Raw genomic sequence first — 6,630 nt, 5'->3', positions numbered from 1 at the left:
GCAGTGCTCAGTTTTACATCTAATGTAAGTTGAGCGTATTGGACACTTCAGTTTTTCAGATCTTTGTAATTGTTTTGTTAGATGAGTAATAAAGAGAAAAAGGTCCATTTATTTTTATAAATGGACCTTTTTAGTGGGAAGTGGGAAATGATAGTGGGAAACGACATCTGTTATATAAAGCAACTAATTTGCAGTTAATTGTTATTTCTACCTCTTTCTAGTTACAGAGCACTTTATTTTGAGAGTTGTTTAAGTGAGAGAAGATCCTGTAACTTAGTGCAGTTTGGGGGAAATTGTAATGTTTAATAATTTATTTTATTATGAAAATAAAATTTAGCATTGAAGAAAGGTAGACTTTGTTTGTATATGTGGTCAATAATAGTTCTTAGAAACAAAATCGGAATCTGAAAAAATCGGTATTGGCTGGTCACACTTGCAAAAAATCGGAAATCGAAATCGGCCAAGAAAATTGCAATCGGTGCATCTCTACTTATTACTATTAATAATTTTTTTTAGAGGGCTCTACAAAGCAAGAAATTGACATTTTTATTCTTGTCTGTTGCTATTGTCACAACTCAAGGGGCGGTCACATACATTCTCACTGCGAAATTCTGCAGGCGAAGTTGGCGTGGGTGCACGTTGAGCATGTGTGAAACCAGCAAAAATATGTCAAACAAACTTTTTTTAATGCTGCACTTTATACACACTGAGACTGAAGTTAAAAAGAGTTATGTTTAAGGGGCCGTTCACATGACAACGTTTTCAACTAAAAACGTATAAACATTTTGTGCAATTTGGCTGTTCGTTTACAAGACAACGGCATTTTGGGTTCTGAAAATGCAAACTTTTGAAAACGGGTTTCAAAGTGCAAGTTTTTGAAAACGATGCTGTTATCGTCTCTTTGTAAACATACAAAAATGCGAATTTGTGAAAATGATGTCATGCGCACTCACATTACGTGTTCAGTCTATGGGCATGCGCGCGAGTACTTCAAAACAATGAACATTCAAAACTACAATGGCGGACTACAGGACTGTGTTTTTGCAGCTTAAGAATTTGAGTTTATTGACGCTTCTCCAGCAAAGTGTAGATTTATTGCATCACTACTATGACCAGCGATCACCATCTTCATTGTTTGTATTCACCGCTCTGTGGAAGAATATGTGACCGCACCTTTACGTTTGAGCCTAAAGTGGCACTTAAAAGAGCAGCATCAATTGTTGGGTTTCCATCCAACTTTAGTTTTTTTGCCAATTTTAAATTAGTGCTTAAAAAATCCTGAATGTAAATGCTTGATGCGATAAACTCTCAAAATTCTCTTGTTGGCTTTTCCACAGTTTTGCAAAAGTAAAAATATGCATTAGCATAATGGAAACAGTTTACTTGCAAAATGATGATGTGTTTTGACCATTTGTGCATGTCTTCCTGCTCTTTCTCAGCAAAGCATTTATTCTAACATAGCCCTTGAAATTTAGATGTGTTTAACCCACAGCTTGTCCTCACGATCTGGCAGAAATGTTTTGACCGCGGGCGCTCCCAGGTATACGGATGCTGGCAGCGTATGATCATTGCATTCATTTCAGCCTTTATTATATGAGATAACTCATTCTGCAGCATCTTCTGGCAGCATTTAATACAATTATGTACAATTCTCCAATTCCGCAAATACAACTCTATCCGAAGCAAGAATTCAACTGCTCCATCATGACAAGTCGCACTGCCTCAAAATAATGCGTATGACGTAGTGGGTGGAAACGTGCAATGATTAGCATTTTTTTGGTAACATTTTTAGAAATGCGCATAAAGAATTTGTAACATTTGGATGTAAATCCTGCTAATGAGGCTCTTGAGCTAATGAACCTCCTTATTTCTGTATAATATATCACAAACTTATAAATTTGGCCGGTTGTCAAATTAACGTCAAAGCACCCATCGATGAAACTATTAATAGAGTCAAAGCAAAAAACATTTTGACGACTAAATCTCAGCCAATGCACACACACACACACACACACACGCAGATTCACAAAATCCCTGCATCAACACAATCTTTGGATTACAGTATCTTAATTTTGTTATGCTTTCATGCCTCCAACGTCCATATAATGGCATTTGATTAGTTATGTCCTCAGTTTGCAAGTGTGATGTAAATTGGTGGGCCTACCTCTTAACTTGTCTGCTTGTCAGTGCGTTCTTCTCTGGATATTTGTTTGCTGACTTTGTGAGACATGGTTTTAGTAGTCTTAAATATTCATTGTACATGATTGACTACAAAAAAACTGGCTTAAAAAAGCCCAAAATCATTAAGTGTCAGGTGGAATATCCATTCATTTAATAGCTCTTGGTTCAGGCAAAGAGTGGCTGAAATGTTGTTTAATAGGTTGCTGGATTTTGCTATGCTTCACTGTAATAAGAAATGGTAAGAACACATTAACACAGAGTACACAAAGTGACACTTATTGGTCATTCCAGGAAGTGTCTTCCATTAAAGTTGCAGTTCACCTAAAAACGACCATTCTCTTATTATTTACTCACCATTATGCCTTTACATTTAGTCACTGATGCCATCTCAAAATTGTATTATTATCTTTCTTTTGTGGAACATAAAGATTTTTTGAAGGATATATGATTTGTTTGTCCATACCATGCAAGTCAATGGAGTCCAAAATTTTCAAACTCCTAAAAGGACTAGAAAGCCACTGTGGCTGATATGTTTTGAAGCAATAAAATTCATTTCAATGCTATTATTCAGGTTTTCGGGTTTTGTTCACTAAGGTATGTACAACCAAGTCATTTAAGACTGAAGCAATAAAAGGCTTCATACATGAGTTACAAAGTTAATATGCTATGTAAAAAAAAAGATATATCAGAGCAATTTAATAACTGATTATTTCCATGTACTATGGATTGGAAAATATACCTGCTAGTGGGATGGGCAGTAACATTTTTACTAACGGGAGTGAAAGGTGCTTATGTGACTGTATTGAATTACAAACCTGTGCTGGTATTTGACATATAAGATCATGCGGTTTTGCAAAATGTTCAAGCCCTGATACTGTTTTTTGATGTGAAATGTGTTGTTTTGGGGTTTGTTTGACACAAGCTTCGATATCGAACGTCACCTCCGATCCTGTGCTTATCAGCTGGCCCCCATCTTCACACAGATCTTCAATAGATCACTGTAGTATAGTGTGAAGTCCCTTGCTGCTTCAAACGCTCAATTATTATCCCTGTCCCTAAGAAACCAAAAATCACAGGACTTAATGACTACAGACCTGTCGCCCTGACGTCTGTGGTCATGAAGTCATTTGAGAGACTGGTGTTGGCCCTCCTGAAGGACATCACTGGACCCTTTGTAGATCCCCTTCAATTTGCTTATCATGCAAACAGGTCTTTGGATGATGCAGTCAACATGGGATTGCATCATGTCCTGCAACATCTGGACAGACCGGGGACATATGCAAGGATCATTTTTGTGGACTTCAGTTCAGCTTTCAACACCATCATCCCAATAACTGTCTGGTTAGGTGTAGCTACGAAATCAGATATCAAAAGACTGCAGAGGACAGTTCGGACTGCTATTGGTTATTGGTTGCCTCCTGTCAGGAACAGTCTCCCCCCCCCCCCACCCAGGCTATCCATCTCATAAACAGTTAAAGCCACCCCATTGAGCAATAATTATGTGCAATACACAGTTTAGTCTATTTATATAATTTTTTGGTCTATTTATTTATTTTTTATGTATTTTTTATTATTTATGTCTTGCTGCTGTTTTTGTATTGTTTTTTGTATTGTTGTGCACTGGAAGCTCCAGTCACCAAGACAAATTCCTTGTATGTGTAAGCATACTTGGCAATAAAGGTGATTCTGATTCTGACATCACTACATTTTTGTATAGTTTTTTTCTGGAGGTATTTTTTTTTATCTCAAACACTGTAAATACATTTTGCTGAACTACATTTCACTTTTTGCACAATAAATGACTCCATGGATCTTATATGTTTTGTTACCCTTACATGTTCCTCACACAAATCAATCGCATAACTTCAGGAAGACATGTAATAGACCTGGAACGAAACGGGTCACTTCAGTAAAGCAGAATGTGCACAACGGATTAAACATTAAGCATTGCAACCTAATCAATGTTGTTGATTAAACATTAACCACTGTGAATAAATGTTGAGTTCAAATGGAATGAAAATCATACACCAACATATGTTATATGACAAACTTGTACCCAAACATATAATTTCATGATGATCATGATGATGTTTGGCCAAAGGTTTCTCATCAAATACAGACATTAGATGGTGATTTTAACACCTACAGTGCAGGGCTCTTGAATAACCTGACTTTGTTTGCCATATAGTCCTGAAAGCAGTATGTGCTTCCTTGCACTATGGCCAAAATGTTTAATTAGGACTGTCAATCGATTATAAATTTTAATCCATTTAAGTACATTACATATATATATGTTGATGTATATGTGTGTGTAACAGTTATAGGATGGGCAAGGGGGAGGTGGAAACCGGCTGAATAGTCAACATAAAGTTTAATGTAAAACTCAACTTTTAACAACATATAAGACAAACACACACACATGCAGCGCGGCCATGTGCGTCTCTCTCTCTCTTGAACTGGTGTCTCTGGCTCCCCCTTATACCCGGACTGACTTACTCGCCCTCCATCTCTGGAGGGGAGACTCTGCCCTTCCGGCCGTTCTGTCAGCCAATGGTCCAACCCGCCTCCTATGAACTTGTGGGAGAGACGAGGGGAGGCATGGGGAGATGGAAAATGTGAGCTGGAGACACAGAGAGAGAGAGAGGAGAGAAAAACTAGTTTTCCGGTCCCCGAACACGCAGTCACCAGGTACTCAACCGCTCCTCCGCCCTCTGCCGGACGACAACTCACTTCTCCCCCAGGTGACGGCAGCGAGCCCTCCGACCCCTGATGGACGGAACTGCTCCTCCCCTTATTGGTGGACGGCAATGGTTCCTCTGGCTCTCGCCGGCCGGCAGCGACCCCTCTGTCCCCAAGCAGATGGCCGTGGCTGCTCCTTCTTATGGCCGGCAGCGGCGAGGACCCACCACAGCAAATCCCTCCTCCCTCCAGTGTTTCACCACCATTGTAACAGTTAAAGGATGGGCAAGGAGGAGGCAGGAACCGGCTGAACAGTCAACATAAAATTTTAAAACAACATAATACATAAGACGAACACACACACATGCAGCGTGGCTGTGTGTGTCTCTCTCACTCTAACTGGCGTCTCTGGCTCCCCGTTATCTCGCTCTCTCACTGATCATCTGATTCAGCGCCGGCCATGCATCCTCATGGTCCGGCCATGCCCTCCTCCTCGTCACATATATATATATATATATATATATATATATATATATATATATATATATATATATATAATTCAGATATTCAGACTGAAACATATTGCATTATTGTGGCAGGCGAGCATTGATTAGTCAAAACAAAAAAGTGACTTCAGAAGTAAATATAATCCATTTTGCAATTGGGTTTGTCAGTCTGTCCCATTTTTTCCCAGCTGTTAAGAACGCATCCTGTGTGAAAGGCTCGTGGCTGTGGCTGTGCTGCATGTGAGGTTTGTTGATGTGCACTGACTGTCCCTTGCAGAAAAGTATATGAATTTCAAGCATGAATGGCTCCGATGTTAGGAAAATACATACGGAAGATTCCATAATGGAATTTAAATGTGGGTCAGGGGGCAATATTAATTGCTTAAAAACACATTTTCCTAAAAAAAATATTTCTAGTTGTAAGGGGGCTGTCTCCCACATTATATGGGGGGAAAGAATACAACAGAGTGATGGATAATTATTATTATTGTTTAGTACAACCTCTGATTGGGATAGAAATACCAATGGTGAATTAAAGACATCAAATTAATTATATTTTGAAAAGTTAACCTTACTTAAAAACCAGGGGGTAGTTCAAGTAAATAAATGAGGTCATGGGGGTTCCACTCACAAAAACATTTAGGAAACCCTAATATGAATAGTCAATCTCCTTTCAGTACAATTTTTCGTTGAGCTATCAGGTGAAGATTATGCATTACCCTGAGACTCACTTTTAATCTTCAGCATTTTATTTTATTCTTATTTAAGTTTTGTTTAAATTTCGAAAACCATTGTGCAAAACCACATTTTTATGTTGCCCTATTTTAAGTAATACCTAATAACCCAAAGGCAGTTTCAAACAATTTCTTGCAGTGCAGTTATTGTTTAATTGTAATACACCTATACAACTGCCATATAAAATGACATCATGTCATGAAATGCAGTAAAAGGTACACTGATGTTTGTGAACACGATGAACAACAAAAAGCGTGCACAGAGCTGGTCTTTCAGTGAATGTGGTCGAGCAGGTTCAGAATTCGGTATTAATAATTAGAAGAAACAAACTCTCTTCTGTTACCAATTGAAATCGAACCTGTCCTGATCAAATACATCAGTTTTTGGACCGAGTCGTCGACACGTTCAGTTCGAAAGAATCGCTTCTGCTAAATGATTCGGACAGTCGTTCCGGATGTACCCAAATATGGTCTATAGGCGGGCACTATGAACACCTTACTTCAGGCAATGGAAGGTGGAGTTTACTTGT

Source organism: Xyrauchen texanus, chromosome 22 (genome assembly GCF_025860055.1).
Source record: "Xyrauchen texanus isolate HMW12.3.18 chromosome 22, RBS_HiC_50CHRs, whole genome shotgun sequence".
NCBI classification, from domain to species: Eukaryota; Metazoa; Chordata; class Actinopteri; order Cypriniformes; family Catostomidae; genus Xyrauchen; species Xyrauchen texanus.
The sequence above is the reverse complement of the archived record's forward strand: the minus strand, read 5'-3'. Positions refer to the sequence as shown.